Here is a 13,166-nt window from a genome sequence, read left to right on the forward strand (position 1 = left end):
TGGGAAAAAATCTGTCTTAGAATGGAAAAATACAGTGGTGAAACTATTTTTAACTAGAATTTAAATGCAACATTTGAGGATATGAAGCCCGCAACTCATTTTGAAAACTACTGGCTCAGATGACCTCAGAGATAGGAAACCTCTGAAAGATCATTAATCTAATCATAATTTTCTGTGCCTTTGCTTGAGAGTCTATCTGAAAGTGTGCAGTTTTTACAGAAGAGGAATAACGTGTCCCAAACTGGGAACACTTCACAGGTCACCATTCGGGTGGTGCTTCACTGTGGAGTTTTGGTTAGCAGAGGGCTCCAGGGACTGCTGGGGAAGGCCAGGACATGGAAAAGGGCCTAGAGCCAGGCTTACCTAGGAGAGAGCAGACCCATTTTGCCAACCACCTGAGGACCATGCCATCCAGGACCCTCTCAAAATCACTCGTACACTATGTGGGAATAAAGGATAAGAAATTAATGTGTACTTAGCATGTGAGAGCCAAAATTCACAGTCAGCCTCAGCAAAGAAATCCATACAGAAGGACGAAGTGCACGTTGTGAGACAAAGAACACCCAATTATAAGATAGAAAACCTCAGTTCTGGAAAATTCCTGAACCTGTTTGCCCATCCATGAAAGAGGAATAGTGATACTACCTTCTCCACCTTTTTTCTAACAGAACTGCACATTTCTTTCAGGCCCACAGCTAAGTGTTTAATAGGAATATTGTGGAAATATAAGGTCATTGCTCTTGCACAAAAGGTTCAAGAAAACTGAGAAAGATCTAAAAATGCCGAAAGGAATGATTTTTCAAAGTACAACATCTTCATTTACATAGAGAGAAATAATTTTATCTCAAAGATTTGGCCACATCGTAAATGCAGCACTGAAGAGTAGTTAAGCTATTTCTTCAAAGAAAATATATCAAAATTAAATCTGTACTTTTTGAGTGTGAATTATAATACACAAACCTGGTGCAATATATTTAAAGCAGAGATTAATTAATTAATTAATGGTTCCCCCATCACCCTTTTCAGAAAACTCAGTTACTTAGTGCCTTAAGATATTCAAATTGTCCCCAAAAGTTGAGATACTAGATATTTTAAAAACGCTTTCTCAAGCTTTGTTATTCTAGCTTCAGTTGGAAGAAGAAGCTTCCAACTTAAAGATGGTAGACCAAATACTGGCCCAGTTGTTTCCTTTCCCTCCCAAGAAACCATGATGGTTATCCATCACGTAGAGAGAACAGCAGAGACAAAAAAGTGATGTGATGGCCTCGCAGCCTTGAGAAGGAGTATCATCTGTGGACTTTCCTGGGGGTGAGGGGCAGAGAAGTGAGGCAGGCGTCAGAAAACAGGAAGGTTGATTAAAATCTGTACATTAACAGTCAACCCTTGTTATCCTCCCTCACCGATGCCTGCACCCCACCCCTCAGGTAACCAGTGAGTAGAACACCAACAACCAACAGCAAGCACCTGCCTTCCAGAGAGGAGAGGAGAGGAGAAGTTTTTCTCCAGAGAAAGGAAACCATCTAGACCAAAGACATCACTTACTAACATGTGGAAACCCTATCAACTCCCGGAAAAAAAAACCTCTAGACGAGCCTTTTACTAATGATAACAGACTCCTTTCTTCTTCTTCCTGTGTCACTATTAAATGTGTACAATGAAGAATCACCAGACATTTAAGGGAAACCAATCCCAATGGGAAAAAAGACCAAACCGGCAGGTGGAGTGATTGTTGAGAAACTAACGTCATAGCAAAATAAGAAATAAGAGTATTATATCATCATTCACTTAGTGGCACTGTCTGGGGTTTCACTATACAAATATATCACTTTGATATAGTTTTTTCTTTCTGTTTTTGTTTTTGTTTTTTGTCAGAGTCTCACTCTGTTGCCCAGACTGGAGTACAGTGATGCAATCTCAGCTCACTGCAACCTTCCTCTCCCGGGTTCAAGTGGTTCTCCTGCCAATTTTTGTATTTTAAGTAGACACAGGATTTCACCATGTTGGTCAGGCTGGTCTCAAATTCCTGACCTCAGGTGATCTGCCCACTTTGGCCTCCCAAAGTGCTGGCACTATAGGCATGAGCCACCATGCCTGGCCTGATAGTTTTAACTACTAGAAGAAACCATAGGAAGCTACCATTCAAATAGATCAAACATCAGCAACATATTAAAATATCAGCAATTTCACACGTTCAAGATTATTTTTTTAAAAAAAGAGAGAACAGAATTGATTCAATTTCTAGGCCAGCAACCAAGGAAAAAGCAAAGAATGAAAGATTTTATCATCGCATAATAATAGCAAGATCTTACATTTCTATTGAGCTTTAAAGATTACAGTCCAGGCGCGGTGGCTCACATCTATAATTCCAGCACTTTGGGAGGCCGAGTTGGGTGAATCACAAGGTCAGGAGTTCAAGACCAGCCTGGTCAATATGGTGAAACCCCATCTCTACTAAAAATACAAAAATTAGCCAAGTGTGGTGGCAGGCACCTGTAGTCCCAGCTACTCGGGAGGTTGAGACGGGAATATCGCTTGAACCCAGGAGGCGGAGGTTGCAGTGAGCCAAGGTTCACTCACGCCAGTGAACCCCAGCCTGGGTGACAGAGTGAGACTCAGTCTCAAACAAACAAACAACAACAAATATTACAAAACACATCAATATACATTGTCTTGTTTGATCTTTAAACGATCCTATAATTGTAATTAATGTATCAAAAAATTGTAACTCTTGAGAAATCCAGGATGACATAAATGAAGCCTAAACACAGCTTTAATTTGTCAAGTAATGGGTTGAAGGGGTGGCCTTGTTAGGTGGAACAAGAGACTTGAGAAAAGAAATAAGACACAGAGACAAAGTATAGAGAAAGAAAAGCGGGGCCCAGGGGACCGGCGCTCAGCTTACAGAGGACCCACGCTGGCACCGGTCTCTGAGTTCCCTTAGTATTTATAGATAATTATCTTTACCATCTTAAAGATAAGGGAGTGGCAGGACAATAGGATCGTTTTTAGGGAGGAAATCAACAGTAAGACATAAGAACAAGGATCTCTGTGACATGAATAAGTTTAAAGGAAAATGCTGTGCCTTGAGATACATATGCAAACATCTCCATAAACCTTTTAGCAGCATTGTTTCATCCTATCACATGGGGATAAACCTTGGACAATATCTAGCTTTTCTAGGCAGAGGTCCCTGCAATCTTTGGCGGTGTAGGTGTCCCTGGGTAGTTGAAATTAAGAGAATGGTGGTGACTTTTAACCAGCAAGCTGCCTTCAGGCGCTTGTTTAACAAAGACACATCCTGCACGCCCAAAATCCATTAAATCTTGAGTCACCACAGCACATGTCTCTTGCAAGGACAAGGTTGGGGGTAGGGTCACAGATTAACAGCATCTCAAATACAGAACAAAATGGAGCCTCTTATGTCTACTTCTTTCTATATAGACACAGTAACAGGCTGATCTCTTTCTTTTCCCCACAATGGGTGGAGAAGGGATCGGAAGTCAGGCTGACTGACCCCACGTCCTCTCCTTCCATTACTTAAAAGAAGTCAGCCAGGATGAAAGCTTGGAAAGGACCTGAGATAAAGACAGTGGGAAAAGAGCAGTGTCAAGGATGAACTATAAACAGAAGTAAAAGAAGAAACACCTTAAATACAAAAATATATGTCCACAGAGCTGGGAGTTGTATGAAGCCGTGTAATTAGAGAACATCATGTTGACAGCAGACTCTTGACCTAGGGGAAAACGTTCACGACACTGACTCCAAGAAGGATAAACTTGAAGGATTCCAGATGTGAGGCAGTCAAACCCTCACTTGGAAGCACTGTACAAATGTTCATGTTAAGAACTGAAATGAATTTATACCCACATAAAACTACATGTAGGGATAGGCTTACTCTGTAAGATGTTTCTGGACCCTATATTAGCAGCTGTACACACTTACACAACACAAACACTGGCCAGCCTGTCACCTGGGCAGCTGGAGTGTTAGCCTGGACAGGGCGGTGACAGTCTCCCCTGAACCCTTCCTTCTCGTCCGTGACTGAATCCTATTCACATGCTACAAGGACCATGCGCTTGTGGAATCCAACTCAGCTCCCTTTAGAACCAAAGGATGCCTCTGTGACACATGCAGAAATGACTTCCTTTTCATTTTCGTTCAGTTTGTAGGAAGAGAACAGCTGCAAGAGAGAGAAAGAAAATGTACACAGTGGCTCGGTGGAGACAGCACCTGAAGAGCAACTTTCGTATTTAGCCCCAACAGTTTACAAACATTCATGCAGTAATTAAAGATATTCCCCAAAACCTGGAAACACAATTGAATCAGTTTCTGTTAGTGAGCATCACACTGCGACCCTGGGTCCAGATGTCCTTGGAAAAGATCAGAGACATAACACAATTGAGTCAGTTTCTGTTAGTGAGCATCACGCTGCAACCCTGGGGTCAGATCTCCCTGGAAAAGGTCAGAGACAAAACACATCATGGCCTCTGTTTATGCAGCTTACTGAAGTTTACACGGAATCCCCATGCCCTCCCTGCGTTTAAGCCTTCTATGAAATGACAGAGACTCTCACTGGAGAAGAGCTAGTAGATTCTCGTCCAGTTCCGTGAGTCAACACCTGCATTGTCTCACTCTCCATGTTGACGGCTGCAGAGGATTTTCCATTCTCGGCCCCCACTGCCTCCAGAAACACCGTTTTTACATTGCCACAGCTAATGTTAACACCTCCAGAATAAAGGGGGAGTCACCACTGAGGGTCAGTTCTGGTTCAGACTCTGGAGTGAGGGCACTATTCTTTTTGCATATAATGCAGTGACTCCACATTGCACCAGTGGCTTGGTCAAAAAAGACAAAATTTCTGGGGGAATTACTGTTGATTATTTTTAGATATCATAACCTTGGCTTTATGGACATCTTATATTAAACAGATCTCACTTGCCAAATGCCACAGGATGCAGGCCAACAGACAGGCTCCAAGGGCTCTTGTGAGCTGGAACTGCCATATAAGCAAAACCACAAGAGAGAGAACACTGCCCACGTTCAACATAGCATAGCCACCCTGAAAGCCTCACCCTTTCTTTTAGAAATGTGTTTAGATTTTATACACTTTTGCTAGATTTTGTTATGTAAGCTTTATGTACTGAAAGGTCTTAAAGATTTTTAAACGTTGAGTAAAATGTTCACGAGTATAGTTTATATATATATATATATATGTGTGTGTGTGTGTGTGTATATATATATGTATATGAAACAAATCTGTCATATAATTTATTTTCTTTAAAAACAAGGCCCTGGCTGGGTGCGGTGGCTCACGCCCGTAATCCCAGCACTTTGGGAGGCTGGGGCGGGCAAATCACGAGGTCAGGAGTTCGAGACCAGCCTGGCCAACATGGTGAAACCCCATCTCTACTAAAAACACAAAAAATTAGCTGGGCATAGTGGCAGGCACCTGTAATTTCAGCTACTTTGGAGGGTAAGGCAGGAGAATCACTTGAACTCGGGAGGTGGAGGTTGCAGTGAGCCAAGATCATGCCACAGCAGTTCAGCCTGGGTGACAGAGTGAGACTCCATCTCAAAACAAAAAACAAAAAACAAGACCCTTATACAAATTACCCTTGGAACTTTTATTTAGAATTTAAGGTTATTTGGGGCTTAGTGTCATGTAAACATAATTCTCCCAATTGCTAGGGTCCTCTTGGGGTGCTGCATTCCTGTAAGCCATTATCATTTCTGAAAACACACCCTTCTCCACCTAGGAACTCAAATGCCAAGGGTGATGCCAGATCAACTTTCATTACTGAGTCATACATTCCTAAATTGAGTGTATCATAGAAAAACAGACATACCCTTAACAGTTTAACCTGACAAAGTTCTGAAATACTTCCGTTGCAATAAAAGTTCTGAAAAGGTATCTTGCTAGAGATCTCTGACACAGAGAAGAAAGTGAAGGCTGGGTACAGTGGCTCATGCCAGTAATCCCAGCACTTTGGAAGGCAGAGGCAGGTGGATTACTTGATGTCAGGAGTTCCAAAGAAACCTGGGAAACATGGTGAAACACTGTCACTACGAAAAATAAAAAAATTAGCTGGGCATGGTGGTGTGTGCCTATAATGCCAGCTACTCGGGAGGCTGAGGCAGGAGAACCGCTTCAACCCTAACCTGAAACCAAACACAAACGCTAACCCGAACCCAAACCCTAACCCTAAACCTAACCCAAAACAGAACACGAACCCTAACTTGAATCTTAACCCTAACATGGAACCAAACCCTAACCCTAACCCAACCCTAACCCTAACCCCTAACCCTAGTCCTAGCCCTAGCCCTAACACTAACCCTAACCCAACCCTAACCCTAACCCCTAACCCTAGTCCTAGCCCTAACACTAACCCTAACCCAACCCTAACCCTAACCCTACCGGTAACCCAACCCTAACCCTTCCCCTAACCCTAAACCTTAACCCCTAACACTAACCTTGACCCCGACCCTGAACCCGACCCTGACCCCTAACCCTGACCCTAACCTCTAACCCTGACCCTAACCCTCACCCTCACCCCTAACCCCAACCCCAACCCTTAACCCCTAACCTGAACCTTAACCCCAACCCTAAGCCCTAAACCTAGCCCTAGCCCTAACCCTAAACCTTAACCCTAACCCTGACCCTGACTCTGACCCCGACCCTAAACCCTAAACCTAACCCTAAACCCTAACCCTAACCCCCAACCCTAGCCCCTAACCCGACCCTGACTCCGAACCCTGACCCTAACCCATAACCCTAACCCTCACAACCCTAACCCTAACCCTCTAACCCTCTACCCTCTAACGCTCGCCCTCGCCCTAACCCTAAAACCCTAACCCTAAAATCCTAACCCTAACCCTTGGGTGGAGAGAACCTCTGTGCGCGGGATTCAGAGGGGATTTCGGTTTCCCGTTTTCCACACTGAACCATTCTAAGTAGTCTCTGACCTTCGTTATTCAGGGCTAGAAACAGGAAGTATTTTATTCACTGTGGATGCGGCCCCGAGTTGTCCCAAAGCGAGGCGGTGCCGCCAACGTCTGTGCTGAGCACAACGCAGCTCCGCCCTCGCGGTGCCCCCCACGCCAGGGTCTGGGCAGAGTAGAACGCTGCTCTGTCTTCACGGTACCCCCGAGGTCTGTGCAGAGGAGAACACAGCTCCGCCCTCGCGGGGCTCCCCACACCAGAGTCTGGGCAGAGTAGAACGCTGCACTGTCTTCACGGTACCCCCGAGGTCTGTGCAGAGGAGAACACAGCTCCGCCCTCGCGATGCTCTCAGTGTCTGGGCTGAGGAGAATTCAGCTCCGCCCTCACAAAGGTACAACGCTGGCGCTGGTGCAGAGTGTGCACGCCAGGCGCGGGGCAGGCCGGCGCAGGCGCAGAGTCGCAGGCCGGCACCGCGCAAGCGCAGAGTCGCAGGCCCGCGCGGGGGGGGGGGGGGTCGCGGCGCAGGCGCAGAGACGCACGCCGCGTGGGCCTGAAGGGGCGCAGTGCAGGGGCAGAGATGCACGCCGCCAGGGGAGCGGCGCACAGACGGGCGAAACATCAGTAATCTGAAAAGCCTGGCTCCGGTGACCTCTGCTTGCAGCCGCGCACTACAGGGCCCTCTTGCTCACAGTGCTGTGCCAGTGCGCCCCCTGCTGGCAACTAGAGCAACTGCAGGGCCCTCTTTCTTACAGTGGTGGCCAGCGCCCCCTGCTGGCGCTGGGGCACTGCAGGGCCCTCTTGCTCGCAGTATAGTGACGGCACGCCGCCTGCTGGCAGTTGGGGACGTTGCAGGGCTCTCTTGCTCACAGTGTAGTGGCAGCACTCCCGATGCTGGCAGCTGGGGACACTGCCCGGCCCTCTTGCTTGCCTTGTAGTGGGGGCACGCCCCCTTCTGGCCGCTGGGGGCACTACACGATCCTCTTGCTCACAGTGTGGTGGCAGCACGCCCCCTGCTGCCGACCAGGACACTGCAGGGTCCTCTTGCTCATGGTGTGGTGCCCGTGCGCCACCTGCTGGCAGCTAAGGACACTGCAGGGTCCTCTTGCTCACAGTATACTCATGGTAGGCCCCCTGCCCGGCCAACAAACAAGTTTCTATTCTGCTTGAGTGCTTGCAAGAAGCTAATATTATACTTACTAGATAATTAGAATCAAATCTATAAGCTTTAAGATTTTAAGTTGTCATTCTTATGAAAAACATTATTTCCTTTTTTTTAGGGTGAAAAGATATACATCTATTTAGAATCAGCTAGCTGGACTCAGTTTAGATGATCCCAAGTTTGTTGGCAACATCCAAAGCATCGTAATCAGGAGCCAGTCAAACATATGCCTTCTTCTCTCCATCAGGCCGAATCAGGACGTTGACTGTGGCCACATCCACGTCCCAGAGCTTCTTCACAGTCTGTTTGATCCAGTGCTTGTTGGCTTTAACATTGACAGTGAACACAAGCATGTTGTTGTCTTCTATCTTCTTCATGGCTGACTCAGTGGTCAGTGGAAACTTGATGATAGCATGATGGTCAAGCTTGTTTCTCCAGGGGGGCGCTCTTCCCAGGATATCTGGGCTGCCTCCGCAGTCGCAGTGTCTTGGGATGCTGGAAGGTGGGTGAGGTGCAGATCTTCTTTTTTTGGGAGGCTGTGAACACATTTCAACACTGCCTTCTTGGCCTTTAAAGCCTTTGCTTTGGCTTGGGCTTTAGGAGGGGCAGGAGTTTCCTTCATTTTTGGTGCCATCTTGTGAAAAGCGAAAAACATTATTACAATAATAAGTTTTTTACAGTAAATCTGCCTAATAGTAGTTTCCAAAATACTTTTGGTAATTTTTAACCTTAAAGTTAAGCTAAGTAAAATATTTCCATTAAATATCTACATCATTTATAAATAAGATACAATACTAAAACATTAATTACTGAACATAAGTAATTCAAGTTTATATAGTTTTGGCTTCTTATTTTTACAGAGAAACTAGATATTTTGGCCTGTTAATAAACATGTTTTTGCCTACCACACTGAGAAATTGAGACGGAGTGACACTCAGTCTCAAAAAAGAAAGAAAAAAAAGAAATCTCTTTCTCTTAAGTTAACTCTTGTTTTTGTTTTTTTTTTTTTTTGTTTTGTTTTTGTTTTTTTTTTTTGAGATGGAGTCTCGCTCTGTCGCCCAGGCTGGAGTGCAGTGGTGCGATCTCAGCTCACTGCAAGCTCCGCCTCCCGGATTCACGCCATTCTCCTGCCTCAGCCTCCCGAGTAGCTGGAACTACAGGTGCCCACCACCACGCCAGCTAATTTCTTGTATTTTTTAGTAGAGATGGGGTTTCACCATGTTAGCCAGGATGGTCTTCATCTCCTGACCTCATGATCTGCCCATCTCGGACTCCCAAAGTGCTGGGATTACACACCACACCTGGCCACTCTCAAGCTAACCCTAACTCACAACAATTTTAGTAGATTATGCTTTTGTAAACAGAAATGGAGCATTTATCTTTTTTTTTCCCCACCTGATTTCTCTAGAATTTTGAAATTCTTAATACTCTTACTTTCATGACAATATAGTTGTTAGCAAAAGTCCAGTAAGAATCTGTTCACCTTGTAACAGGACATAATTGGAAACTTTGGCTATATTATCAAGGTTTTTACTGAAATATCATATTTAGGAAGTGTACCTCAGACCAGTTATGACCAGCAATTGTAAGGAACTAAGGCTGACTTTTATGGAGTCAATGCTTACAAAGCCCTCTGAGAAAAGCCAGTCTGATACCTAGATTATGGGGTTCACAGCCTTACAGATTAGTAAGGAAGGTCATTTCCTTGTAGGCCCAGTAATTTGGGGCTATTTTGAGGGCCTCAAGCAGAGAGGAATTCACACAAAGCTATAAGGTCTGCAGCTGAAATTTGATAGTATGTTCTTGGCTTGGCTTTTAGCCTCAATAAGGCCTTTAAAAGTCCAATCTGAGATTCTGTATGAAAACTTGCAGCAAGGAAGCTTGAAAGCATCTATGTGGTCAGCTCTTGTTCTTACTAAACTTACATAAATGATCAGGCAAAATCTAACAAGGCTAGACTTATTTTTGAAACAAGAATAATCTTACTTTGATTATCTATGATCAATAATAATGGTTACTACAGAGATAAATTTTATGTTTCAATGGAAAACTATAAGTCAGATGGGCGTGGGGGCACATGCCTATAATTCCAGCACTTTGGGAGGCCAGGAGTTCAAGAGCAGCCTGGGCAACATGGTGAAACCTCATGTCTACTAAAAATAGAAAAATTAGATGGGCATGATGGCAGATGCCTGTAGTCCCAGCTAATCACGAGGCTGAGGAGGGAGGATGGCTTGCACCCAGGAGGTAGAGGTTGCAGTGAGCTGAGATTGCACCTTTGCACTCCAGCCTGGGAGACAGAGCCAGACCCTGTCTCAAAAAAAACTTTTTTGAGGAAAACTATACGTAACGTAAATGACGAGTAGATGGGTGCAGCAAACCAACATGGCACATGTATACCTACGTAACAAAACTGCACGTTGTGCACATGTACCCTAAAACTTAAAGTATAATAAAAAATTTAAATAAATAAAAGGAAATCTATAGCCCTTGCGGGTTATCAGATTCTAGTCTAGTTTCTTGTCTTTGGGCTAGTTTTACCTGTTTGTAAACTGGATCCTGCCATCTGATGAATTTTGTCCTACAATGATACTTGTGGAATAAGAAGCCAAATATTGCCTCTCCTATTAATGTATCTATTGTCAGTTAATTTGAAGGTCTCCAACCCTGGAACAAAGTTAGAAGAGGAAGGTTTTGCTCCCCAAAATGCATAACCAAACTGTGGTACATTCATGCAATGGAATACTATTTAGCCATAGAAAGGAACAAGCTATCAACTCACACAAAGACATGAGTGAATCTTGCATGCACATTGCTAACTGGAAGAAGACAGTCTGAGGAGAATACACACAGTGTGACTTCATTTAATGAGATTCTGGAGAAGGCAAACTACACAGATGGGAAGCCATTGGCTCCATGGTTTGGGGATTTGAAGCATTCCATATGATACTTTAATAGCGGACACCTGCCACTACGCATGTGTCAAAACACGCAGAATTTTACAGCCAAATGAGTAAGCCAAACTCTATTCAAATTAAATAAAATTATTCGGGATATGGAGTATCCCAACACAGAATGCATCATGTGAAAAAGAAATTAACTATGCTACAAATTACTATGGTTTGGATGTGGTTTGTCCCTGCAAAAACTCGTGTTGAAATTTGACCCCCAGTGTGGCAGTGTGGGGCGGTGGGGCCCAGTGGAAGGTGTTTGGGTCATGAGGACGGATCCCTCATGAATAGGTTAATGTCCTCCATGGGGATGAGTGAGTTCTGCTCTCACAGGAATGGATTAATTCCTGCAGGAGTAGGAGTTAACAAGAGTCTGGGTTCCTTGGCTTCCCTCCTGCTGTCGCTCTTGCTATGTGATCTCTGGTGCACCCCTTGCTCCCTTTCCACTTTCCACCATGAGGTGAAAAAGACTGAGGCCCCATCAGATGCAACTGCCTAATCTCGGACATTCCAGCCACCAGTATTGTGAGCCAAATGGACCTTTTTTATTTATAAATTACCCAGCCTCAGGTATTCTGTTACAGAAGCACAAAACGGACTAAGACACAAATGTAGGAAAAAACTCAATGAAGGTGTAGGGAAAATGGTGTTGACCTAATCACTTCAAAAATGAATAGATTCTGTAGGCTGAAGGCAAATGGACTACACTTCATCACTGGATTCTATTTTATAAAGTTCTTTCCAACAGGAGTAATTGTGAACAATTGTAAAACCACAGTATCTGTATCTGGATTAAACAATGACTTACATAAGTTGCAGATGGTAGGAACCAGGTCTCTCACTGTTGAAGTGGGAGGTTACAAATTAGCAAGGGGAGAAGGCTAGAATGATTCATGTGATAGTAGATCAGAGGTAGAGACATCAACATAAACTTACATTTGGTTTAATATAGATACATACAGTTCTACATAGAAACCTTTATAATTAGGGGTGTATGGGTCTATTAGATGCATACATATACTTCCTAGCATTGCTAAGGAGGGACAAGATACAATGTGCTCATTCAGCAGTCAGATGTAAGTTTTCCTACCATTCTCAAAGGAATCAGGCTCTTTGAAGAAATGTCTGATACTAGAACTGGGACAGTAAATATATGAGCCAGGATAATCTTGAAGTATCAGAAAGTAAGTATGTACGAAAAAAAATTAAAATATGTAATAAAAATAAAAAAAAAGTAATTCTTTTATTAAAAGAAAAACAGGAGCCAATAAAAAGAGCTACCCATGACCAACACAGGAATGAATTGTGCAACATAATGCTGTAGTGCTGAATAGTAACTAAAGCTTTAAGTAATTATCTAGGTGTCTGTGTTTGTATACATAGGTGAATAAGCAAATGGAGTTGAATAGAAATCTTCTTTGCAAAAGAATTCCAAATAATTGAGGTAGACAGTCAGCCATCAAGAAGATGGAGCTCCTCACTCTGTAAGTGTGGGCTCCGCATAGTGACTTGCTCCGAAAGAACACGTGCAGTATGGAAAAGGAGGAAAAATAACGTCACAGTGGAGAAACCTGACAAGCTAGCTCCACCGAACAATCTAAGTGAACATCAAAGGTGACACTTCACCTTGAGAAAATGAAGTGACAAGAGTAGCACTTCACCTCTGTGATCTACTTCTTCCAGACCCATAACCCCAGTCTAATTATAAGGAAAATTCCATGTTTAATCACAATGGGGGACATTCTACAAAATTCCTGACCAATCCTCCGCAATACTGTCAAGGTCATCATGAGATGGAAAGCCAGACACGCTGTCACATCCAGGAGCCGCCTACGTGATGACTGCATGTCATGTGGGATCCTGGATGGGTCAGGGTAAGATGGAACTAAGGGAATCCAAATGAAATATTAATTTTAGTTAATGATAGTCTATCAGTATTTGTTCATTAACTGTGACACATTATGTAAGATATTAATAAGCCATGTGAGACACACTAACAGAAGATGTTAATAAGAAAGGAAAGTAGGTTGAAGCTACAAGGGAAATCTCTGCAATTTTTCTTTTTTGCAATTTCTGTGTAAGTCAAAAACTGCTATAAAATATAACTGTATTTAAA

The 13,166-nt window shown here is 43.7% G+C and overlaps 1 long non-coding RNA gene across 2 annotated transcripts in view; it reads right to left on the bottom strand.

Moving 5' to 3' along the window:
* Positions 1-2,058: 2,058 nt before the first annotated feature.
* Positions 2,059-13,166, bottom strand: part of LOC126963151 (uncharacterized) — a 67,892-nt gene continuing 56,784 nt past the window's right edge. Inside the window, exon 9 of one of the 2 annotated variants that reach the window (XR_007728965.1) lies at positions 2,059-4,180. This is a non-coding gene — a long non-coding RNA (uncharacterized LOC126963151). Of the gene's footprint in view, positions 4,181-7,459; positions 8,734-13,166 lie in introns of those variants that run through there. The other variant, XR_007728964.1, reaches the window with a different exon arrangement.

The sequence above is a fragment of the Macaca thibetana genome, chromosome 9, assembly GCF_024542745.1.
Source record: "Macaca thibetana thibetana isolate TM-01 chromosome 9, ASM2454274v1, whole genome shotgun sequence".
NCBI classification, from domain to species: Eukaryota; Metazoa; Chordata; class Mammalia; order Primates; family Cercopithecidae; genus Macaca; species Macaca thibetana.